The sequence below is a fragment of the Ambystoma mexicanum genome, chromosome 7q, assembly GCF_040938575.1.
Source record: "Ambystoma mexicanum isolate Mex_15411 chromosome 7q, UKY_AmexF1_1, whole genome shotgun sequence".
In the NCBI taxonomy this organism is placed as follows: Eukaryota; Metazoa; Chordata; class Amphibia; order Caudata; family Ambystomatidae; genus Ambystoma; species Ambystoma mexicanum.
In genome coordinates, this window is record NC_090941.1 from 959,424,423 (window position 1) to 959,451,284 (window position 26,862).

General features: G+C 43.3%; 1 protein-coding gene across 1 annotated transcript in view; it reads left to right on the forward strand.

The window, feature by feature from the left end:
- Positions 1-3,856: 3,856 nt before the first annotated feature.
- LOC138528419 (retinal guanylyl cyclase 2-like) overlaps positions 3,857-26,862 on the forward strand; it is a 772,203-nt gene continuing 749,197 nt past the window's right edge. The window contains exon 1 of the mRNA XM_069640033.1: positions 3,857-4,675. The gene's annotated coding sequence lies outside the window, so the exon portion shown is untranslated. The remainder of the gene's footprint in view (positions 4,676-26,862) is intronic.

Genomic DNA, 26,862 nt, shown 5'->3' on the forward strand with positions numbered 1-26,862 from the left:
GGCCTGGTGGAGAGTGCCCCTGGTGGCTGGGGGGTGGGGGTGGTGGGAGACATGAGTGGGGGCCTGGTGGAGGCTGCCCCTGCACTGCTGGGGGGTGGGGGTGGTGGGAGACATGCATTGTTGATCAGTAGTGCAAGGTGACATGTGGGTTGGCTGGAGGGCATGCCCATGGTGGATGGGCTGCCTGCGGGACATGAGCAGGGGTGCAGGGTAGTCCCCCGTGGTGTGGGCTGCCTGCAGGGGCCGTGGAGGTTGTGGAGCATACACCTGGGAGGACCCACACGGCCAATTCACGTGTAGTACTCCCCAGAACCCCTGAAATACACATACCCTGCAGAAATCGCGTGTGGAACTTCCCGCGCACCCCTGGAATACACATACCCTGCTGAAATCGCGTGTGGAACTTCCCGCGCACCCCTGGAATACACGTACCCTGCTTGCACGGGGCCAATCACGTGAGAGACTTCACGCGAACCCCTGAAATACACGTAGCCCGCTCCCCCGGCCCGATCGCGTGAGAAAGTTCACGCGAACCCCTGTAATACACGTAGCCCGCTCCCCCAGGCCCGATCGCGTGAGAAACTTCACGCGAACCCCTGAAATACACGTAGCCCGCTCCCCCAGGCCCGATCGCGTGAGAAAGTTCACGCGAACCCCTGTAATACACGTAGCCCGCTCCCCCAGGCCCGATCGCGTGTGGAACTTCCCGCGCACCCCTGAAATACACGTTCCCCGCTTGGCGTTTGCTGTTTGCCAGCCCGGTGAACTGGTCCAGGGTTAGCGCAGCCCTTTGCGATGATTTAGCGATTTTGATGGCTTTTCCTTGCGCGAGGGCGTTCTTGGGGGCGTAACTGGCGCTGCTGCAGGGTCGCTGCGATTCTCTGCGCCACGGCTGGTTTGGGAGCCTAAAATCCATGAATACGCTGTGCGCGGAAATCGGTTTTAGCGCACGTGCCTGGCGCAGTCAATCGCACGCGGACACTCTGCGCCAGCCGCTTGCGACACTTTTCTGCGAAATTCTATGAATTACCCTCATAGTGTGATGCATAAAGGAAGAGATTCAGTCAACTTTTTGGGAGCTTAAGGCATGCAGATCCATGCCTAAACATTTGGAGGTCAATCCATTTGTCAATCCATTTTTAGGAAATCAAAATACTATCTCTATGCTTTAACTGTTGGGAGTAAATGATTTTCTTCAAAAGAAATTTAAGTCAATAGCTCAGTGAGAAGAAAGGAAGATTTCTCCTTCCTTCTGTTCCCTGTCGGAGGACAAGGCAAAGGGCAATGTAGCACGTGCTTTTGTCCAGGTCCCATTCTGGACACAAAGATCGAAAGGGGTGCGCTCTGGAAACCAATCGAGGAAAATAGCAATGCCATTACTTCTAGCTCCAAAACTGGAAGCCATACATTAAAGTTCATTTGGCGCTTTTGGACTTAAAGGAATCCAACAAAAAAAAGTGGGAAAACATGAAGGAAGGGGATACGCAGGAGTTGGGGTGGATATAGTGGAACGGACACATGGAGACAAAAAGACAGAAGAGAGCAAAGGAGGCAGGTGGAAAAGTGATTGAGGAAGGGTGTGTGCAAGGAAGAGAGGAACTAGTGAGGGGTTTGTATTAGAGATAAGGAGAAGAGTGTGAGGAATTTGACGATCCGCACAGGGAGAGTGCTCTCACCTGGAATTTTTGATTTTTTGTTTATTTTAAAAGAATGAATGATCAGAGATTAACCTCTGTAAATATGTGGGGCCATTCCTGCACATATTTTCCACGCTCACTGCACAGTGGAAAATAGTCATTTACTCTGGGAGGAGAAACCATCCCAGCGCCGCCTTCCCCTGTCATGTGTAGCTGACACCTGACAGCTGTGGGTACATCAAAAGCCTCTAGCTGTGGGCAGCCTGATTGACATTTCAAAGCCCCATGGATTTGCATCTCAATTGTTACACCTTGCTGGTGGCGGCAAATATTGAAAAATGTTAATTGGCAGGCCTCAGGGAAGGCCTGGGTGCAGGAAGTGGCAATGGAAGGCAGAGACCAACACATCTTTGTAATGCAATGTGTCAACTTGGTGCAAACACCCCTCCTTGGTTTGAAACGGCAGTGAATGTCCTGTCTAGAGCCACTCCTTTCAGAGCAGGGAAGTATGTGAATTGTAGGAGACAAACGTCTGCCTGCAACCCCCTACTTCAAATGAGGCCCATGTTGTGACCAAACGCTGCAGAGGGCTCAGTTAATTAGGGAGACACTTTGATGTACAGCAGACAAGAAGATGGGTGGGACTTAGAAGTATATGTTGTCAGCCTTCCCCTGTCTGTTGTCAAGCACCTTGATTCTGACCTGAAGCATCACTGAAGATTGTTGGTGGGGTGCCAGGATTGGTTCATTAAGGTGGGCTTAGCCTGCACCAATCACTGGGTCCCATTTGGCTTTAAACGAGGGCTGAGCCCCTCACTGATCAGATCATCTGAAGACTTCACAAGGAGTAAGAAGAAGGACTCATTTGGACCCGAGCTGACCTACCAGTCTACCTTACATCTTCCACCAGGAGAGGAAGTCCGGGAGTTCCAAGAGGAAAGTAAGATCTCTCCCCTAAACATCTCCCAGGGAACAGAGGGAGATACCGGACTCAGAGGACGTGTGCAGCAGCTCCAGAAACAGTACCCAGCCATCACAAAGTGTGCCCTGCTAGGTTTTAACAGCAGGTTTCCTAGGTGGGAATTTCCAGAGAGTCTCCGGACAAAGGACAATGCTGTTGCCTGCTAACACCCTCCTGAAATTTGGGCCATCCGCCTTGAAAGGACACGAGCCCTGGGAAGAAGCTAAGAGGAGTGCCACTCAAGAATCATCCAGCGTCCATCTTTGGAAGGACAATTTCAAGACAGTTGAGTCCTCAATCCGCATCTGGCTGCACCACTGACTGTTGTCATGCCGCAGTCATCAGAGCCATCCGAGGCGCCTCAACCAGCATTCCAGATCCATCAACCAGCACAGAGACAACGATTCTTGGTCCCGAGCTGCCGCACCAGACAGCACGCAGACGTCCGTCCAGCCTCGCTTGCCGAACTGCCTCCCTCCACTAGGTCTCACAGGCTGCGAAGCGCCCTGGAACCACTTTGACACTGTCGAGCACCAAGAACTTCTTCAGCACCACGTACATTGTGGTTCTGCCCCCATGTTCCTTCTCTGAAGGCCCCTAGAGACAGTTTCGAGCCTTTGCCCCTTTGGTGTTGAAACCAAATAACTTTGAACTGTAAGACTGATTGCTTTATCAACTACCTTCCTGTCAGTATCCAGAGTGCATCCCTTTCCTTTGAGAAACTGCTTGTCCTCTGTGTTCTTTTACAGTGTGGTTTGTAATTGTAGTGTGCTAGAACTGTCTATTGTGATAATAATAAAGTAGATATGTTCATACAACCTTAACTGGACAGTCCCTTTTATCATTGGGTAAAAATAGTATTTTCGCTCTTTTGCAACTAACCAACGATCCACGACCTTGCAGAGTTAAGCATGCTGTTCCGTCCACGTTACCAAAATTGGACAAGGAAGTCTGATAATTTACTTGTATTCCAATCTGTTTGGATCCCTTCTGGTGTACTAGAGGTGTGGGGTTGATTGATGGTTTAGAAACCGATATTCATCCCTGGACCACTGGTGCCCCGGAAATTGATTTGTCACAAAGAGGCAAGGACATGGGGCAGATCAAGAGTGTGAGAAAGAAGGGGGAAGGGAAGCAAGCAATAGCCTAGCTGTGAGAACAGGTGGGGGAGTAGAGAGAGCTACAGAAAGGGGGAGGGAGTGACCAGTAGAGAGAGAGACAGGATCGTATTAAGAGGCTTGCGGACAAAAGCAGGGATTAAAGACACACACTGAAGCACTTCCAACACCTGGACACTGACCCAGAGGTCACTCATTGGGCACCACTATCACATTGACAATTACAAGTGCACTTTCAATATTGCAGCCGAAAAAACTACAAGCAATGGGTAGAACATCAATGGAGACTATATATATTGTCTGGACGATATTTAATTTTGCATTAAATTCTAAAAGGTCCTATTGTTGTTAAAGTCGTCGTCGTCATCGGACACCTTTTGGAAGGAAAGCCTGCAACAGGTCAGGTGTCGGTGATTTCACCCGGGGGAAAAGTTTGGCAGTCTGTCGGAACATGCTTCAGCAATGATCATTAGTGCATCTCAGTGCAAGGCACACTGGCTTCCTCCTGACAGCAAGCAGCACGCTGGAAATGCTGACAGCAGCGTAAAGCTTCAAAAAAGCTGAGCACAAAGAGGAGCGCGCGCACCGGGGGACGCTGGCTGGCAGGACGAGAAGAGCCAGGGGAGATTTTTTCGTCATTTTCCATCCTTCTGAGGGCTTTCTCTCGCGTCCGGTTGTGTAACGATGAAGACAAAACACGGTGGATTCACGCCGGGTTGCGGCTGCCCCCAAACTCGTGCACCGCGGAGAGCAGAGCAGAGGGTGCGGGAGCTGCTGGCATGGAGCTGTCCTCGGTGCTGAAACTAGGAAGCCGGCACTGACTGGGGGCTCCGCGGCGTGGGCAATCAATGTTACCTCTACCCAGCACTGCCCTTGACTGCAGGGCCGGGCATTTGGGGAGCCGAGATAACGGGTTTCAAGAAGTTATCTGAAGCAATAAGCTCACCAGCTCATAGACGGTAAGTGCCTGCAGTCTTTGGTTGGAGTTGAGCAGGACCTGTGACATTAAGGGGTGTCTTGTGCCTTATTTCCCTTTTCATTCGGCTAGTTCTCACAGTAATTATATTACTTAGTGTCCTCCTTTACCCCATTGTGTTATTTAATCTATGTTTCCTCCTTTTATTCCTTTCCGTTTTTCACCCTTCCAGTTTTTAATGAACCACGCATTCTTAATCGTCTTTTGTGTCCTTTCTTCTCTCCCTCCCTTTCCCTGTCCCCCTTCTTATAAACCCGTGTTCGCCCAGCCCATGTCCATGCCCAAAGGATTGACATGGCGTTCAGCATTCTGTACATTGGGCTATGCCTGTACAGATTCTCATGGCCCACTTGTTGAGCATGGTCAGTAAGACTGCCTTAGTTTACTGCACACGTCCTAGAACGTTGCAGTGTAACAAGCGTGTAGATGGCACCTAATGACCATATCATCAACCGGGCCTAAGAGGAATAGAAAATAAATCAATGACGTTTGGTGTGTGTTTATCTGGGAATATGTGTTTATACAACTGCCCAATGCAAATTCATTTATCAGCACCTGTTTGTATCCATCATTTTTTCTATCGTGCTGCACATCCATCTCATATATACACATATGTCCAGATCCATATCCAGTAGGCCTGCCTTCTGGATGTCAATTTACTTACATTTCCAGTGACACACTGTGTAACCGGTCTATATATATATCAACACATCCATCCATCCATTTGCCACTGCATCCGCTCGTCCACTTCACTGTCTGTATGTTCAGTCGCCCATCCACTCATTAATGTATCCTTCCATCCATTGATCGAATCATCCGTCTATCGTCCATCTATTCATCAACCCATTCATCCATCTATGCATCCACCCACTCATCCATCCACTCATCCATCCCTGGTGTTTAAAATGACATGTGTTGATAGTGTTGAGCTGTGGCGTTGGAGTGGGCACCATTTAATAAGAATTGACAGGATAGACTGTAAAACGGCGAGCAGGTGTCCATGTTGACCATCACATCAGCGTGGCAATAGCTCTGTTCAGTCCTCCCCCCCGCCGGCGGTGGGGCAGCATTGGCAGTTTCTAGCAGTTCCAGCTACTGAATCAGCAGAGGATGTTGATGGAAGGCAGAAAACTAGTCTTTATGCAGTCTAAACCCGGGTGTTTATTCACCGTCATCCATGGCTCTCGCTGACATCCATGTTAAGTCGAGAATGCCTAAAACACTCCTTCTCCCCCCAGGAAGGTGATGGAATAGTCCCCATCCCTGGGAGAGGATCACAGAGCCCTCTGCTCCATCTGTAATATTTCTGAGAGATGGAAATGGGGTCAAAGTCTCTTCCACCCACACGCAGTGGTAGAAGTGCACCGAAAAAAGTAGTGGAACAGTGGTCTCAGCAGGGGAGAGGGAGGCAGAAGCCTTGTGCAACATGTGACCAGGTGTTGCGGCTGTGGCATTGCAAGTGATTGGGATCTAAGGCTCCTATTACAACTTTACACCTGCACAGTGACACGAATGTACAAATCATCTACATAAACTGGTGAATATGGTTGTAAAAAGTAGAGGAAAGTTAAACAGAAATCAATAAAAGTAGTGGAACATCGCTCACTTCAATCACTGCCTACATAGGAAGTCCGGAATTGCATTTATGTATTTCCAATTCACCCACATGTTCCTGTCTTTAATTTTCTGCTTGGTGGGTGACATACATTCGGTTACCTCTTACCGATCTCTCTCCGGACGAACTCCTCAGTGCGAGATACTATTGGGTGCCTCAGTTTAATAAATGATAAGGCTTTTCAGAATTGTTTAGCAGCAGAGTTTCTTATCATTTTCCGTAATCTTTATTGATACCCACTTCCAATAGTGCAATGGGGATGCACACTTTATTATCAAATAGGGCACACAGAAAAGAATTGCTAGAATGGATTAAACGGCTCATATGACAACCATAACCGTCTTTTTATGCATCTTGAAATGAAAGATTGGTAGATCGGTATCACTTTTTGAGAACAGCAGCGGCTTTTAGAAAGGGCAGCCGTCACCTGAAAAGAAAGCCGTGTTACTGAACAGTCGTACTGCTGCCCCAGAAGGAGGCTGCATCCCGAGCTACGGTTCAAGGCAAAGCCGGTACGGATCAATAACACCTGTTGCACTGCCCTCCGTTCGGACTTAAATGGCATTATGGAATGACCCTGTTAGCCTGTATTTCTTTCACAGGATTAGCTCTACATGCCAAATGGTGTTGGGGCTGACAAAGCATCAATTGATTAACATTAGATAGAGATGTTTCCTGGAAAGCTGGATTGAGTGCTGTACAGGTGAGGCGATGGATAAGGAAGGCAATGAGTGCCCACACTGTTCATAGAGATGCAACAGTAGGCCTCGTATAGTGGAGCTGCCAAAAATCCAATGTTATAAATCAGTGGCAACAAATTCTAGGTGAAGCTCTTTTCTGGTTGGCAATGCCACATTGCCCAAGTTAACCACCCATGTGTCTACCCAGTCCTTCACTGGGGTAGGAGATGCGACTGCATTTTGATAACACTTTCTTGCACTAAAACTAATTCCTCCAAAAGAAAAACCACAACATACCCACCAAGGGAAATGAAAAGATGCTACTTCCATGGCAACCCACGAGCACCTGAGAAGAAAATCAAGGGGCCAGTGAACCCAGAGGTGCATTGATGAGGAAGATGGGAACAAGCAGGAAGTCACTGACATAGAACGTCAGAGCCAGGGCGCTTCCAACAAGTGATATATCATATTGTAAAAAGTGTGCAGGCCTTGCTCAGCAAAACGAATGCTGCATTCTAAGGTTTCGGACTGGATAAGATGCTCAGGTCAGATGCTAATGAGGGTTTATATTTAGTGTGCATTTGAGCTTTTAGAGCACACCATGTAAGAGGTTCAGAGATGCGAGGGAGGCAGTTAGGGAGGTCTCCAGTGTCCTCAGATTATAAATGCATTCAAATGTAATCATGTCCTTCGCTGGAAGCCACAGTGCCTCTCTTGTAGGTGCACTATCATTCAGACCCCTGCGGACCCCTTTAGAGTTTCATGAGATAGCGATGCACAGTTCCAGGTTCCGAGAGCAGTCAGTCTTGGAGTTTACAATGGGGGGGGTGTAGTCCCAGTGGGAAATCCCCATCCTGGGAATTTGTAGGTGCTTATTGGAGTCTCAGGCTTTATACCACCAATTTGACTTGATTTTTCAAAGCAGGATTCCAACAGGCTTCAGACAATTCAAAATGGGACAGTTAGAGTGGCGGTTGGTTTATCCCACCACGATCATGTCTCAGAGGCCAGGCGTTCCTTGCATTGGCTCCCTATAATGGCACGTGCAAAGTTCAGAATACTGGTGATCACATTCAAATGCAGACTCGCCCTTTGCCTTCATACTTGCAGGCTTACATTTTTGAGAAAGTCAACGGCAGGGCTCTTAGGTCCTGTGGTTAGAACTTCCTGTTTCTTCCTCGCAGTAGTACAAAGAAAGCTGAGAACGTGGCGTTCTTTTTGGCGGCACCTAAGCTTTGGTACCAGCTACCATCAGCTTTAAGAAACCAACCTTCCCTGACAGCTTTTAAGAAAGATCTAAAGACCCTGCTCTTTTCTTAATCACAGGCTCTTTCTGACTCCCGATTGCTTGCCTTTATGGTGATCCTAGTGGATAGCTGACCCACCTTGCTCTCTTGCTTTGTTCGTGGTTTGTGTGAACTTGTCCACACGTAGGCTTACAAGAGAGTGTGACTCATGTATCTGCCTCTGTTTGGGACAACATATACAACGTCACATTGGGCCTCATTAGGACCCAGGCGGTAAGGGGTTTACGGCGGCGTAAACAGCGCCAACCCTTACCGCCTGATTCCGAGGTCCCTTAGCGCCATGGAGGATTTAACACCTGCTTTTAGCAGGTGTTAAAATCCATGGCGCTAAGGGACCTTGTTGTTAATTACGCCACCGTAATTTACAGTGGCGTAATTAACGCCTTCCCCACTCCCATTATGCCCTATGGGGCAAAAATGGGAATGGGGAAGGGTAAATGTGGATTGGGGACTTACCGCCCCGCCAACCTCAGAATGGGGCGGTAAGTCCGCCAACCACCATGGCGTAAACGTAGTTTACGCCATGGTGGTAAAGGTATGACCCAGGCGGTAACTTACCGCCTGGGTCGTAATGAGGCCCATTGTCCTGGCAATCAAGAAGTCTAGACCACAATGAGTATATCACCAGCGTCCAATTGATACTGCTGATAAGTTGCGGCAGAGATTTGAATATGTATTAAGCAATCATGGGGACAACAGAGGGCCTTGAACTGCCCCCAGTTAAGAGTGGGAGGGAATGTAACAAATGCTTTTATCAGATTTTACATGTCTCATCTTGCCAGCAATTCAGTGGAAGTTTTTTTTTTTTTTAGTAAATAGCATAAAAAAGTTTAAATGCAAACTATAAATATTGTAATAAAAAAAAATAAATAACATCACGCAATTTGAAATGTTGCAGATACGAACAGCAAAACATTGCAATTGTTTTCAAATAATACATATATACAGTGATAACAGCATACCTCTGTTAGCTAAGTGGAAAAAACTGTTTAGCTGTATTAACAACAGCAATTCCCCAACCATTTTAAAGTTCTAACATGCATAGTCCACTGTCTGTGAACGAATTGTTACAGATTTCACATCCAAAAATAAGTTTGGGCTAAATAATAGCTGGCTACAATGCCTCATCTACATACATTTTTTTTTGGACCACGCTTTGCATAACAATTTGGACAATGCATAGGCCTCATTACAACTATGTCGGTAAGTTTACCGGCACTGTTGTTTCTGGACCGGCATATTACAGGTCAGCCTGCCGGAGTCACTGTGCCCGGCACGTCTGACCCTGCTGGGCACAGCGGCCATGTTAGGCAGACCATCATGAAAACATTGGCACCGTTAATAACGGTGCCAGTGCTTCTGTGTTCCCCATTCTCATAGAGTTCTATGGAAATTACAATTTACCAGCACCTGACTTCCCGGACCCGCATGGTTGTAATCCCCTAGTGTTACAGGGAAGTTAAGCTCTGGTAAATCATTACGGGTCTGGCGGCAACCTGCCGGTATCACTGGCACAGTTATCACCGGACCCGTAATGATGAAGAAAGCTTCTTTCGGAGACCGCACATCAATGGGCATTGAACACAGAAGTAACCATTTTACCCCTCCTTATTCTATAAGGAGCAAAGAAAAAGAAGTGTACTTAGCCTATTTTAATGTATATACAATGCGTGCGTTTATCCATATTCCACTGCTTACTAGTGGAAAAAGGGTGTACCTAGCCTGGCAAAAAAAGGAACTATTTCATGAACATATCGTTACAGGCCTGTTGAGCCCTTAGGTCTAAGTACATTTTGAGCCAGGGAACTCCACCAACATGTTTCTAACATATCTCGAAAATCCGAACAGAAGAAGCATTTTTGACCCAAGATGGGCATTGCCTCAAAAAATGGCAGATTAATATTCCTGGCAGTCTATTTTAAATACTTGACAAAAGCCAGGGAGGTTGCGTGGGACAGTCCAGTACTTCCATCAAAGTTTATTTATATTCAATAAGGTGGGAGTGTGGGACATCCAGAGTCTTAAAAAGTAAAATGGTGGCTTTAGCTGAGCCTCCTAGAGTATTCTCATCCTCCCGAACCCGGTGCAGTGCAGCATGTCTAGTGTGCTCTTAGGGATTTCCAAAAGGTGTTTCAACAAAAAGTACTGACTATTGGCCAACCAACCGAGTTTGCCATGGCATGGAAGTGCTTGCAAAGTGCAGTTTTGAAATTAATGATACGCTACACCTTGGAATGTTAAGCTGGCTGATGATCCATAATACGGTTACTCGCTGTATTGGGAAATGGGACTAGTTGGTGGCAAAAGGGTCTACAGGAGACACAGGAGGTACAGGAGGTTCCATTACTATTTTTACAACACCTGCTGGCCCATTCCAGGAAGAAGAAGAGGAGTCCTCTATTTAAACTAGACCTGCAGAGAAGCGTAGCGAAGCACTTGCAAAGTTCAATTTTGCAGAAAACTCTACACTACACCTTGGAAGGTAAAGCTGGGTGACAGCGATAATACGGTCACTGCAATGACATGTACAACAACCTCTCCCCTATACCTATCCCTGATACACTGAACCAAATTGAAATAAAGATTCAAGGACAAGCGCAGACGTTAAGGAAAAGGAGGAGGAGAGCAAAGTTCAGGAAGAGCGTACCAAAAGTTACCCCTCAAGCAAACCCCCCGACTACCATCACTCACATGCACTCGCAGCCTTTAGCCTTGGTCGCTAAGGTGGATCATTTGACCTGTGTGGAAGCTGATAACTCCTTTGAATTACTATCTACAGATCCTCCTGCCACAACTGTGAATCATAATGTGATACTATGCAAATCAAGTACTCTAGAGACAAGGATAGTCCGAGAAGGGGCTGTTCGATTACCAAATATAATTGAAGATAATCAAATCACAGGTGATTTAAGACCAAGTGGGGAGAACGCTAAGGAGATGCAAAGGAATAAGACAATGCCCTTGCTTGTAAATCGCAATTTTGGGGTCCCTGGACAAATTGAAAATCAAACTCGGACACAGTCGGAGGTCTTCTTGAGTGAGGTTGAGAAACAGGGATATACAGAAATTATAATTACTGAACTGTTTACGATGGAATTCAGTGCCTATCTCAATTGGAAGCTAATTCTTCAGCTGCTCGACTGCTTGCCCCAATTGCAATTAATGTTATCTAAGGGCATTTTATAGGTTGATCTTCCGAGCTCTCCCCAAGACTCTAACTGGGCACTAGTGCACCATATTTCACCTGTGATTTTAGAACTTGTCCTGTCTAATAGGCAAGACCTTCTGCAGATGGGTTTTGATTATCAATGAGTTTTTTTTAAAACAAAATTAACTAATGTGGAGTCTATCAATGTTGGCTTAGTTCCTACTAGTAATACATCAGAGTCGATCATAAGCAAATTGGCATTGGCATTGGAGGGTTACACCAATGCAAATTGTAGATATAACTAGTGGCGAAATAATTTCAACATCAGAATATGTTTGACCAGGAAAATACAAAATAGCCCCCTTTGTGCTGCTTTCTTGGAATACTAGAGGGTTCAAATCTTTTACCATGAATCCACAGTGTCTATTATTGCTATTGGAATCCGATGTCTTCATTTTGCAGGAAACCTGGCTTACTCGCAAATACTGTTTGGATGGGTATCAGGTCATACAACGATTAGCCCACACTAATCCAGTGGGCAGACCATTTTAGCTCCTATTAGTAAATAGGAGCCAAGAATGGACATAATTTGGCTGAATTTGTACCCTATGTTCCCAATGAATTTGTAGTGGTGGGGATACCCTGGGTTAAAGAGAGTGGAAAACACCAGAATATACTGATAATTAACGTTATGATCCTCCTGCGAATATTGAAACTAATAACATCATAAAACATTTGGAATATATGCTGAACAAATGGTCACTACTTGACACTCTGGTAGGTTCAATATAGTGGGACATGTGAATTTCCCTCGATACCCACCCAGGCTGTATAACCCGAGTACAGATAGCTGCTTTAAATGATATAGAAACAGTTCTGATGTATTGGTTTTAGATATGTATTTAGATTACAAAATAGAAAGTCCCATTATGTATTCATGGGAATCATTTATCTCATATATGGGAGTGTTACAATTGTATTATGAAGGTTTGCTGGATGATCTTGAACCATATTCATGGTTAAATGGGTGTCATAGTTCTTGGATAGACTATGTATTCATAATTCAGGATATTTTCAGACTAATAGAAGGTTTTAAACCTATCAAGAACACTCCCAGTTATCATGTTGCAACTAAAACCATGCTCCAATTCTTGCACTATAAGATCAAAGAATATATTCTGAGGACATGTACCACTTACAGGGTGACACAACGGATTATTTGGACAGAAAAATATGTTGAAAAGTTTAACATTGAGTTGGCAAGGGTGTTTCTTGAAGTTGTAATGGATAATTTATTGAATTTGGTAAATACTATGAAGGGATAGAACAAAGTTTAGAAAATCGTTATAGATTTGTGAGGAGCAACTATCATCATGGGCCAGGACCAGTAAGAACACTAGCGACTAAATTGAAGACAAATTATAGAAATTGTATTAGCCAGCATAAACAATTGACCACTACGGTCCAGTGCATATGATGAACAAAGTCATTCTGACTCGCACAAATTCTGTTCAACATACAAATGCTACACATCTGATCTAATAGGGAAACAGGAGATTGACCACATCTGAATTGGAAGATATATTTATGTAGTCATTTATTTATTTAATATACATGTAACCAATTGGATTTTTGTATACAACATCAAAGACAATACACACAAATTAAAACATGAATACAATAAATATAATAAATAAATAAAATACAGAATGAAAGAAAATGTATACAATATAAAAACATCAAATGTCTTAAAACTGAGATATCTATACAGCCTATTCCGTTAACTCACACTGACAGCCTGATTCATGGAATTATTTGTGTGAAAAATGCAGATTTGAGCACCTTTCTGCCCGAAAATCTGTTTGAAGTATGGGGATTTTCGGCAGAAAGGCGCGCAAATCTGCGTTTTTCACGCAAATAATTCCATGAATCAGGCTATAAATATCTCAATATCCATTTAAAACACACCTTCTGATAATTGGTTTAAAATTTCAACAAACTTCCAATCCAACAGAGTGGTAAAATTATACAATTCATATCATGTCCCTCCATAAGAAGACTCCAAAATGTTGATAAATTGGCACAATTATACTGATTACCATACAATTTAAAAAAAGGATTTTCTGATTCCATTGAGGCTTTCACACACCACTAACAAATGCTTAGGTGTTTCCAGTTCTAGGTTGCCACATAGTAAACACCACCTCACAGCATGTGGAATGCCAAAAATTGCACTGTTTATCTCCCAGGTTTCGCTACAATTAAATTTCATTAACAGATACTGGCGTATGATCTTACAAGACAAAACAACTTGAATGTAAGCTGGGGAAGACTTGAAATTCATTTGATACTGTAAATACATACCACTGTTCCTAAGAGTAGCCAGATTTATAATATTTGCTTCCTTACACTTCTTTTTCAACCATGTTTTGAATTTTTAGCCAAACATGGTATCATTAGTGGTAACATATTTATCACTCCTCCAAATTTTGTGTGAGGCCATCATTTTACCCAAACAACCTTCAAACAATTAACATTTTTGAACGCAGACAGAAAATGTGCCCCAATTGTATTGTTATCTAGAGACAACATTTTTTCATAACACATCGTTATTCTTTAGTTAACATCTGTAGCAATAATATTTAAATCAAATTCAAGCAGAATGTACTCGATTGAAACATGGTGTGGAAGGCGCAGCAATTTGCACAGTATCAAGGCCTCAAACATTTGAAGTTGAGGGATATATTTATAACCCAAACCACAACACCATAAAGTAGTATAGATTTAGCTCTAGCTGTATAAACTGTTTTAATAGAGGATCCCAAACATTTTCCAATACAACCACTGATGGCACTGACAACTTTTAAGCATTTGCATTTGAGTTCTGTCCAATGTGACTTCCAATTCAATTGTTCTTCAACATACAGCCCAAAGTATGTATATGTCTCTACATGTTCAAGAATCTCACCATCAAAAGTCCATGCATGTTTTTTCTGACGAGAACGTTTTTTAGCAAACACCATGATTTTACTTTTTTCTATGTTTACCTTTAAATTATTGCTTGTGGCAAAGACACATAAGGCATTTAGAGAGATCTGCAGGCCATTCGGAGTATGATCCAGTAGAAGAAAATCATCTGCATATGCCAGCCAATTAAAGGTAATTGCTCCTACTTTTGCGGGGCAGATCGATGTGCCTAGCATGTACACTGGGAGGTCTGCCAAATAAAGATTAAATATTGAGGCAGCCACTTTACAACCCTGCTTGACACCAAGGTATGTTGGAAACTATTTAGAAAGTTTTCCTATGGCATCAAGACGAATTTGCACTGTTGCCTCTGAATTCAAAAACATCAGCATTTTTAGTAAGCCCAGATGGATGTTCTATTTGATGAGTTTGGCCCAAAGTTTGTTTCTGTCTTCCAAATCAAAGGCTGCTCTGAAGTCTATATATGCACAATACCTATTAGAGTCGCAGCGCTTCCAGGAATATTCTACTGCAGATGTTAGAATCATTATATTGTCAGTAGTACTAGATTTTTCTGATTTGGCGGGAGGATCTTATTTACCTGAATGCAGGTAGTACGTTCAGCTAAGAGGATACGTGCACATTTTTTAGCTGCTATGTCCAGCATGGCTAAAAGACGAAAGTTGACATGATTATTCCATGCCCCCTTCTTATAGACAGGCAAGATGTTGCTCATCTTCCATGTGGCAGGGATAACACTGCTCAGACCAATTTTGTTGACTAGAATAATTAGAACTTGGGCCCAGAGTCCCGGTGAGGCTTTTATCAAGTTGTTGCATACCCCACCGGGACCCGCAGCTCAAAAATTATTCAAGCGAACAATGATTTTATATATATCATGCATTGTTGCTGAACATACCCAGGTTCTTTCACCTAATCTTGAGTTGTGTTTAAGAATCCCAGGGTGGACTGCATATGCTTTTCCCATTCCGATTCTTTAACACAATTAATAGGAAGGTCGCTTTTATTTTGTACTACGTATGACCTGCCAAATTTCTGTTGAGTTTTTTTGGGTTGCCTACATTGTTATTTCTTTCCATATATCAACCTCACATGAGTTTTTATATGCCTTTAGCCAGGTCCGGTACGAGAGCTTAAAGATATATATCAGTTCTTTGTATAATCATTTTGTTCCTCCTCATGGGACTATTGCAGCATCTTATTTATCCTGTAAATGCGAGGGTTTCCATATTACAGAAGAGAATATCAAGGAAGTTATTATTAAACTGATACCGTTGAGGTCACCAGGGCCTGATCAAATAACTAACATTGTTCTAAAGAGACCATTACGGTTGGGGGAAGTTGCTGAAGAAAATCTTTAGACAAGTGATTAAGACGGGCACAAAACCATCCAGCTTGAGAAAATCTATACTGGCGCCTATTCACAAAAAGGGCCCCTGAGAATCACCTACAAATTACTGGCTCTTAGCCATGGTTGATTCAATTCAAAGGTGTTTTTCTCACTTTCTATTGGTGAAAATTAATGACTGGATTAACAGGTACAACATCTTGAAGAACATTCAAACTGGTTTCAGAAAAGGCCTGAACACTCTTGCCAATGTATTAAGCCTCACATATTTAATGAAACGGATAATCAAAAACAAAGAAGAATCACTGTGCAAATGTTATATAGGTTATTCCAAAGCTTTTGATATGGTAAACCGCCAAAGGCTCTGGCTTAAACTTCAAAGATGGGGCTAGGACTCCACAGTTCTGCATTTTGTAATGGCACTGTATAGTGATACTTCCTTTCAGATAAGAATATACTAAGATGGCCACTTAGGAGAATCTATACCAAAAATGTTTGGATTGAAGCAGGGGTGCACGCTGGCTCCTTTTTAATTTAATTTATATGTTTCGGATTTGGAAGATACTCTGTTTCAATGTCAAATTCTCCTCCAAATATAGGTCAATAACCCACAATTTGCTTATCTTATGCAGATGACACGATCATCCTGGATCGTTACCCCATTAGCCTTCAACATAGTTTGACAGCATTACAATGATCTGGTAATTCATTTCAATAAAACAAAGATCATGGTCATTAATAGTCCCGCGAGGGGACCAGGGAGCTAATAACGGGCCTGTTATTAACGGGCCCTTTATTAGCTCCCTCCCCATTCCCATTGAGCCCTGTGGGGGCTCAAATGGGAATGGGGATGGGTTTTTCCAATGAGGACTTACCAGGTCCTTCATGGTTGGAATAGCCCGGTAAGCCCTCATTGGAGGAACCCGGTCCTGGAACCCTGCATGGAGGCAGCCATGCCCTTATTAAGGGCATGGCTGCCTCCATTCTCATAATGAGGCCCAGCGTCTTTATGATCTCAAGATACTTGAATCTTGCACCGATCAGCGTTACATTTACTACTAGTTTAAGAACATACTGAATCCTATTAGAAATAAAGGAGCTTTGGGTAATTGGCTTCAGGATATCAGTACATTTCATAAGGAGATTGGCTTTGTATTACATTTCCCCCTAAATATTGGTGCTGATAGCCGAGACCTTAAAATTAAAGCAGAGGTGTGGGACAGAATTCATAACATTGAACATTTGGCATCCACATCCTCTTTTTCCCAATATATTACTCAAGGGTTTCCTATGAAAACTTAATTTACCTACATCTTTAAAATATGGTGCGCTAGTGTATGATCCTTCATCATTAGAACAGGTTTTGAGCAATACGCTACCAATGAGTGCCGCAGAGCTTGGTCTAGCATTCCTTATGAGAATAGAATATGTTGAATATGTGCTAAAGAAATAGAGATTACTCTGCACTTACGACACCGTGCCCTAGGTTGGCCAAGGTTTATGAGAAAGGCTACACAAATAGGGTTAATAATTTGAGTAGAATACAACCTGACCAAATCTGGGCTCTTGTGTATTCAGGTGAAAATTTGAAATTGAATTATGCATGCTTTTACATCTGGCAGCTTATAGTAAAGAACAATCTAGTCGGCATAGAGTAGTAATTGCTAGTTCCCTCCACCCATTGAGGGCCATTTGTTTTCAATGGTAATTTTATTGATTTAGACATCACAACAGGCAACTGATACATGAGTCTTAAATGAAGACTTTTTTTAAAATGTTATTCTGTATGAATGAAATAGTTCTGTTTTTATAAGTTGTATTAATTGTTTGATATGTGATGTAAACTGGGTTACTGGTATTGTACCATTAAACCTACATAAAAAAGACATTCCCATGGAACCAGATTTCTGCACCATAGAAGGCAGCAACTTGAGTTTGGGCCTTATATAATTCTAAGGTTTGGACAATGGCATATCTGGCAATGCCTTTGGAGAAGATAAGCGTTGCGCCCCCACAGGTTACCCCATTGAAATTATGTGAATTAGGTTTTATAGCGCACACTTATATCCTAAGGTCTTATCATTCTGGGGACATAGAGAGCATCAGAGACAATTTAAACTAGCATGGGAAACAACTCTGCAGTGTCTTTCAGATCTGTGGTCTTGGCTCCTCCAGGAGAGCATTTACAATTCTGTCCAAAGAAATTATATGTCCAATATACTTAACATTTGTCGGGCAGAATTGTCATTTTTGCATGGACACCTTCCTGCTTTGGTCTTGCAGGTGGTCAGAAAGCACTCATAAGCCTCCTGTTGCATTCCTCATATGTTCTCCAGAACACAAAGATGTCATAAATGTGTACAAGCACTGTAAAAGGAGGTTCATATACCCAACCATCTTCCCTATGAGCCTTTGGAATGTTGGTGGCACACAGGAAATGCCAGGGACATTTAGATGAATTTATACAAGCACAGTGGCCATATGGAAGCTGTTTTCTCACAACCACCTGGGTGTGTGAAGATCTGATAATACCAGAGAGCAGGAATGAGAATTACTTATTCCAGGTCATGCCATCCAGAGCCTCTTTCACCTAGGCTGGTATATTGGTCTTGAATGGTGCAGCTGATGTTGATACACATTCTGATGTTGGCATTCTTCTTCCAGGTGATGACAATTTGAGGTAGCATAAATGCTCAGTTAATGTGAGATGAATCCAGCCTGTAGTAGCTCAAACATATGAAGTTGGGCATCATTGACATCCCCAGGGGACAAACATGTGGGTCTTTACCAGTATGGTGTTTAATTGTTGATGCTACGGTTCTAGATGGGGTCATTAATTGATACGGATGCCTGTTCACTGTGTCTTCCGTCTCTCTTTTCAGGGTGTGTTCCTCCCTCAAGAGTTACAGAGAGATGGTGAAATCAATGCCCACCCCTTAAGGCATAACTGTAGTAGAATCAGTGGTGCAGATCCCACTCCCCACAATGATCTTGGTAGCTGCACAAAATTCAAGCTGTGTGGCTTAGTTACATTCTTCTTGTAGGCCAACTGCAATATTGGTTTAACTGTGGAGATGTTTTTGACAATCACTCTCTGGGTTATAGGTGTGTGGTTAAATCAGAGCCATAATCAGTTGCACCAAAATGCTCTGTATACATTGTACATGGCATTAGGGGATGTTGGTTCTAGTTGTGTGGCACAAAATGACTGGATCACCTTAAAAGCAGGATCTTTAAGAATCTTACACTATTGGATTTCTTGAAGCCTGAATTTCGCCAGTCATGAGAAATCTGGTTGGTCTGGTCATCTCATACTTGATAAACATCTTTGCCTGTCAAGGAGGGCTTCTATCCAGAGAAATGTCTCAGGAGCATGCACAGATCATGGTATTGAGATGGAATTGAGATGGACTCCTACATCAGGACTCCTGTATCATGACGTTAAATAAAATTGTGAATGAGGACACTTAAGAGGTGGTAGTAACTCTTCAGAGTTCTAGCTGGGGCTAGATGGTGGCATTGTAGCCAAACTAATCGAACATCTTCATATGTATGCAAATGTTCGCTCTCCTTTCTTCTGGCCAATTGCCATTCTGTTGTTTGAAGTTGGTAGACTGCAGGTCATAAATAGTTGGGATGCATCCGCTACACAGTGATCTCCCACTGCAGATATGAGCCAAGCCTGGCCTGTGATGTCATGAGGCCCTGCTGACAGCTGGCATCCTGTCCTGTTATCTGAAGTTGACCACCATTTCGATCTGAATGCCCTCTATGAGTTCAGCTTCCCTTCATTGCAGCCCCTGTGTTCACGGTTCCTCCCTACATTCAAGTCACACAATTGCTAGGCCATTTGCTTTGCATAGAAATGAGCCTACAGAGACAACAGGTCTGGCCATGGGGGAAGTTTGTTTACAACACCCTTAAGGGCAGGCCTTATTGCAGTTGGAAATATCTGGGATGCAATAGCTTCAAAGGAATTCCCTCTTCAGATCCAGAGGACAACATGCTTGCTGTGGGGAAGCCATTTGTGAATTCTGCCCAGAGTATTTCACTGATCAGTGTTCACTTTGCTTCTGTATCAGTGGAGTTCTTCTTTCTTTTTTCAAAGAATTGGTTTTTAAATAGAAGGATACAATTATCTGTGGTTTGTTTTTATGCTGAAAAGAGGGTCTGAGTTGTCATAGTGCACCACCCTTTGATGTGTGGCAGTTTCAGTGAAAATGCTGCATTTATCTCTCAGCCAGCAATGTGATGTACTTGACCAATCAGCACTCAGATTACAATACAATAGCTGCATTTAGCCTATATGTGCCCTGCTACTACTATTTGATAAGATGCATTTAGCCCCTATATGTGCCCTGCTATTTGACAAAGCTTCATTTAGCTGCTATATGTGCCCTGCTACTGCTATTTGATAAGCTGCATTTAGCCCCTATATGTGCCCTGCTATTTGATATTTGATAAGATGCATTTAGCCCTTACATGTGCCCTACTACTGCTACTTGATAAGTTGCATTTAGCCCATATGTGCCTTTCCCATGCTCTACATGCGCTCCCTGAACCTGTCTATCCAGCCACCAGGTTACAACTCAACCGTCTTACTCGGCCTGTTAATTTGTGTTTGTACTAACCTTTTGCCCATTTTGTGCCTGACTTGTTCTATGCCTACCATGTGCCTCTGCCTATTTTAGACTGTACTAGCTCTTTGCCCATACTGTGCCTGAACTTGCCCTCTGCCCATCGTATACTTGACCTAGCCCGCTGCCCATTTGTGGTTGAACAAGCTAATTTAGTCCCTCCTCACCATACTGTTAAGCTTCCAATGTTTGGTTAAACTGAACACCATAGTGCAACAGTTATTTGACAAGCAGTATTAAAATGAATAAATACATACTTGGTTAAAAATTGCTAAATTCGATAAAAATATGGGACAATGTTTGGAATGCAAAGTCCGTGCAAAATTCATTTTGTACTGCAAAAATGACATTGCACTGCAAAAATACACTTTGCACATTCCCATGAACCAAGGTAGTTGTTGGTGGTGCAAAGTTACTTTTCAGCAGTGCAAAATCACTTTGGACCGTGCAAATAATTCCATGAATCGGGCCCTATAGCGTTTAGTATTTGGCATTTGTTTTGGTCTGAGACCCCCCAGCACCCTCCAGATGTTTTATTTGTGAGGACTCCTGCAGCTGCAAATGTGTGGTTACTCTGCAAAGCACTTTGGATGCTGCTTCCCCGAGTGAGCAGATCCCTGGCTGTAACATTGAGCCCAGTACACCACTGCCAGTAAATATGCTTTTGAAATGCAAAATACAGGGTGGGCCATGCATGGAAGGGCACCAAAGTTACTATAATGTGCCATGAATTGCTATTACTTGGCTTGTCTTCCTTTCTTAAGGTGGTACCCGTAATTTAAGTGTTGAGTGACTCTTGCCTCTCTTCGCTGTCTAGCGCTCTACCTTGGTGCGCACACCCCCTTGTTCCAAATAAAAACACGTTTGGCATTTAACACGCACATCGTTCATTTAGTGACAGCAATTTCATATAAATGTATACTTTTGGTCTCTCGACTTTAACAGGGCCATGCTCGGAAACGGCCTCATACCCAGTACTGTGGTTTCCCTTTTGCATTTTCTTAACTGTAGTTTTGTTTTTCCTTAATAAATTGAGGCCTGCATGTGTGTTCCTGTAATGTGTGTCAACGCCTCGCCCCCAGTGGAGCCACTTTAGTAACATGCTTGAAGTATGAGTGTAGGAAGGCAGTTTGGCTGCACATGACTTTATCATTTGTATTAACTGTTCACTGTTGAAAGTGCCTCTGTGCATGTGAGCCGAATCCCTGCAAAGGCCTGTCCAATGCTTGAATGCACACGTGTGAAGGCATGTCATTTCTTCTGTGGGTATTTTGTGGAGGATATGTTGATAGGGTAAACCAGCACATGGACTCATGATGCCTGCAGATCTTGCATCTGATAAATCACATATTAAATATTACAAGTATTGTTTTAGTCTCTCCATTGTGTCAGACACCTTGTATATCAACACTAAAAGGTACCTGTAGTTATTTATGAAACTCAACATTGACAAATTAGTGAAATCTTGCCTGATAAACATTACTTTGCAGAGGTTAAAACCTTTAACTCTGGGGTCTGCAACATGCAGCTCTACATATTTCCTGGACTTCTACCATCGTGATCCCTCACTATTGACTACACTTGGTAGGGCTTAATGGATTTGTAGTCCAAAGCATCTGGAAAGCCACAGGTTGCAGATCCTAAAAGCCTCACCTAAATATAGCTACTAGAGGACTAAATATAGTCATTCCAGTGTTAACCTCTTGCATTGCCACATCACACAAATATACAACAGAAAACAGTTGAAAACACAGGTAGAATTACTCCCTCCAGACAGTCTCAAAACATGAGAGCAAACCACTAATAGCAGAAATGTTTCATGCAAGATATACAGTGGAAACAATTGAAAACACTGTCAGATTGGTTCCATGTTATAATGTCCACACTTAAGATCAGGACAAGCCCCAACAACATCAGCAGTGGCCTAAGAGATTTAAAACAGAGATTGAGTCTTATGAGGGCACAGAACTCACCACTAACAGAATGCATAGTTTAGTCACCAACCAAAGGGACTTTAAATAGCCTTTCTTACTAGCCACCTGACACAGGCCTACCAGATATCTCCCTGCAGGGATAGTGCACTCCCAGTGCACCCGCAAATTTAGAATCATTGCCACCTGTAAAGTGGTGTCTTTTTATGCAATAAATAGGTTTGGAAACACTTGCAAACACAATGGGCCTAATTTGAGAAACATTTTGAGCAACGCAAAGTGACTTTGTGCAGTAAAAGTACCCTTTGTGCCGTGCAAAAACCCCATTCCTGATTCACAGATCAGACTTTGCGCTGGTCCTTCCTAGTTAGCGCTGTCCCGGTGCGCTCTGTCCAACACAGAGCGCAACACGTGGGAAGGGCCAGAGGAAAGAACGAAATATGGAGAGGATCATGGAAAATCCCTTTTCAAGGCAGAACATGAGAAAGAACATTGGCATGGGAGGGAGAAACCATGCAAACAACAAACACACCCTATTAAGTGCTGAGTAAACCCTATTCACAGACGTTATCGTGTAATTGTCTTGAGTCCAAAGGAGGATGTAAATCTCTAGATCTTACTGCCACTCCTTACATGTCAGAACGTCCAAAGCGCTATGAAAGCTCATAAAAGCACAATTCAACCCCATTAAACAATGCTGGGCCATGCATTGCTAGCACTGATCCTACCACATGGATAAGGAGGAGGACAAGAATCTTCCATCCAGAAACTACTTTATTTGGGATGCCAGATGAGGAGGTGTATGGAAGATACCGCGTCCCTCCCCATGTCATCCTAGACCTGGCCAGGGAGTGTGAGAATGACCTAGCATCACCCACCATGTGCTCACAGGCATTGACACCCCTGGTGAAAGTACTATCAGCCTTGCACTTCCTGGCTACTGGATCATTCCAGCACCCCACAGCCATTGCCAGGGGCATATCACAGCCCACACAATCCAGGTGTCTCCACTGGGTATTGCGCTACATCCTAGCATGTGTACATCAGCACATAAACATATTGCTTATATTTGGCAGTGGACATAGAAACACACTTTGTTTTGCTTTATTAAAAACCACCATCATTAATTATTGTCATATAAACATAAGCAAACTCACTCATTAATTACATTAGTTGCACAGTAGGATATAATTAAGAAAAAACATTAAATCAATTTAACTCATAGTAAATGCTCAAAGGGGAACATCCTAAAGACTGCAGCGTGTGCGTTTTCGAAATATTGGATTTACTGTTAGATACATTGGGCCTCATTACACGGTAGGCGGTATCCATGGCGCTAATAGCGCCATGGATGCCGCTGGTATTTTACTGTGTCCGCCTTGGTGGATGGCAGAATTACCGCCCTACTCCAAGGTGAGCGGGGGTGGTAATGCCCCATTCACCAAGGCTCTTCCCCATTCCCATTTTTGCCCCCATAGGGCATAATGGGAATGGGGAAGGTGCTAATTACGGTACCGCAAATTGCGGTACCGTAATTAGCTCCGAGGTACCTTTGCGGCACCCTACTTTAACGGCTGGTAACACCAGCCGCTAAAGTCGGGTCCCGCAAAGGGAAATCGTAGTCAGGCGGTCGGGGTTTACCGGTACCGGTTCCCTTACCGGTTCCTTTATGGTACCGGTAAACCCCTACCGCCTAACGTGTAATGAGGCCCATTCTGTTTGAGTCACGTCAATACCGTGTTCATGCTCACACACTAATTCAGGTCAGGAGGACAATGACACCACACAACCTCATTGCATTGGTCTTTCTTCTGTTGGTTGCCAGTCGCTTGTGTTACGCACCATTCGTTGCCTCTACATTCCAGAACGTCCCTCCCAAAGCCTCCGTTCTTCCACTGACAAACTCCTCTTCATCTGTGTTTCCATGGATCATGCGCCTGTGGAAGAGCCATCCTTGTTCTCAGAGTAGACCGAAAAAATTTCTCGAAAGAACTCTGAAAATATAGAGAGAAATGAAATAAGCAAAGATAACCCACTTTCAAAATATAATTAGGGAGATAAAACATGGCAAATAAAGCAACAAACATTCTAGCCAGGTAGAGTGTGGGCAAGAGGAGTAGAGGAAGGCTTGAAGAGTGTCTGTGTTTACAGATGACTTCCTCCTGCTTTACAAGAAAACCTTCCGGAATGAAAATACGTACTTGCAAGCAAGAGCTTGATTCATTTAAGGTGGATGGAATGGGGTGTGGTTCAGTTCTGCTTAGTGCGTAACACATCAATTACACATTTTTCCAACTGTGGATATATATTTGTATAGAATTTCCCTTTTACATCATTTTTTTTAAAAAAAAGGCAAAATAATGCATTTAATTCTTTGAACTTCAATTGTTCAAAAAGTCTTTATTTGTGTTCCTTCTATGAAAAATGACCTATTTTTACCTACTAGTTTGTATTTCTTGCTTATAAGTATGTTCTTTTTTGGCTGGGTTACATAGCCCTGTGCATCGCAGAACTCAAGATTTCTCAGGCAACAGGTGCCCAGAAGCCATCTTGAGGGAAGTGAGGGAGTTAAGGAATGCTTTAGGCTCCTAATGCCTAGGAATCCAGCCCCCATACATAGTTGCTAAGTATTTTAGTACCTGTGGAGGTTGGGAGAAAATTCAGCTCCACATTTGCTGAATGATTATAATTTTGTTTTATAACACGCTTAATACTGAAGAGGTTTCTAAGCGCAGAACCGGGACTAAAACCTGTGTTTCTCGGCTTTGTCTTGCTTCCATGGCAAGCGTGTTGCTACTGATCCATACTCCAATGTGGGGACGCCGAGGGAAGATGTAGCAGGAGGACTTAACACTGAAAAGTTCATGGCGTCACAGTGAAGTGAAATGGTAGACGGATTAAGGGACAGGTGCAAGTAGAGTAAAGAAGATAATCAGGAGGGGGAGAGCAGCGGGTATCAACAGAGTGATGGCCTTCCGCTTGGCCCAGCAGAGCAAGGAAGAAGATTCCAGAGCAAATACCCCCTAATTGTGCCCAGTTTTGTGCCCGGCTAACACTATCCGGAGATCTCCATGCAACTCAGCACTGGAACCTTCTACCTATGATAAACCACTCCATCCCAGATTGCTTTGTTATCCAAAAACACATAAAAAGCTGATGCGTCCACCAACAATACCCTCTTGCCCTATAATACGAACTCAGAGTGATGTTGAAGGCTCCACTGAGTAACGCATAGCATTCACAATACAGGACCATGTTTGGTGATTAACTCAAGCAAATCTTTTAGCAGAGCCCATATTGTGATAATGAGGACATCTCGGCGCTGCGGCAATCACTAGCTAGCCTACAAAATGAACCTCGGAGAGGATGTTTCAACCATCAAAAAGCAAACAAAAAAAATGATGATCACAGAGTACAAGGGTGGCATAACTAGCAAAGACTAAGGAGAAAAGAAGGAAGGTGTGATTTGCTGTCTTGGAATACGCGCAGATTTTCACACTTGTTTAAAGATTTCCATGTCTCACTAGAGAAAACCTTGATGATTTGTTTGCAAGAAACCTGGTTACGTAAAAAACCATCCAAAGATGGTTTTATTGTCTTCCTGAATCCTGCCGAAAAAAAACTCATGATAACCAAAAATTCTAGAGATACATCGGCAATCTTAAACGCTGGAAACCTTAAATGTTTGCCTAAAATTACCAACGAGTTAGTAAGTAACATCTGGGTTAAACATTACACAAATGTATACAACAAATCCCAATCGGAACCTTTAATACAGATAGAAACTGGAACCATGGATTGGGACACAAAAATAAACGCACACGAGATTGCTGAAGCCTTAATGCAGCTAAAAAACTCATGGGCCCCGGGCCCAGATCTAATCACAAACGTCATGCTAAAACAAAACGTTCTAGAGTGGTCTGTTTTCATCGAGACCTTATTCAATAGAATAGCAACGACTAAACAAATACCAGCATCATGGTTAAAGGCTGTTGTGGTCCCGATCTACAAGAAGGGCGATCGGGACGATCACAAATACTATAGACCGATCTCCCTTTAGACACAATAGGTAAGGTCTGTGGCTCCTTCTTGAGGAAGAAGCTTGTAAAATGGGCAAATACAGCAACAATTGTCGACCCTAGACAAACGTAATTTACCTCGGGTATTGGAGTCGAAGTCAATCTATGTCTACTAAGTATTCTAAAAAAGGAAACCATCAAGACAGGTCAACGGCTGTTTCTTGCATTTATAGACTTGAAACAGGCCTTCGATGGCATAAATCGCGGCAAGCTATGGCTTAAATTAACGGCATGGGGATGCCCAGTAACCTTACTCGAACCGATAATGGCTCTTCACACTGACACAACAATTTGTGTTCGTCTCAATAACAGCAGAGAAATGTCGAAGCCTATTGTAACAGAAAAAAACAGTAAAACAAGGGTGCCACCTGGCCTCCAAACTCCTTAAACTGTTCATTGCTGACCTACCAATCCAATTAAATGAGGCTAACTCATTC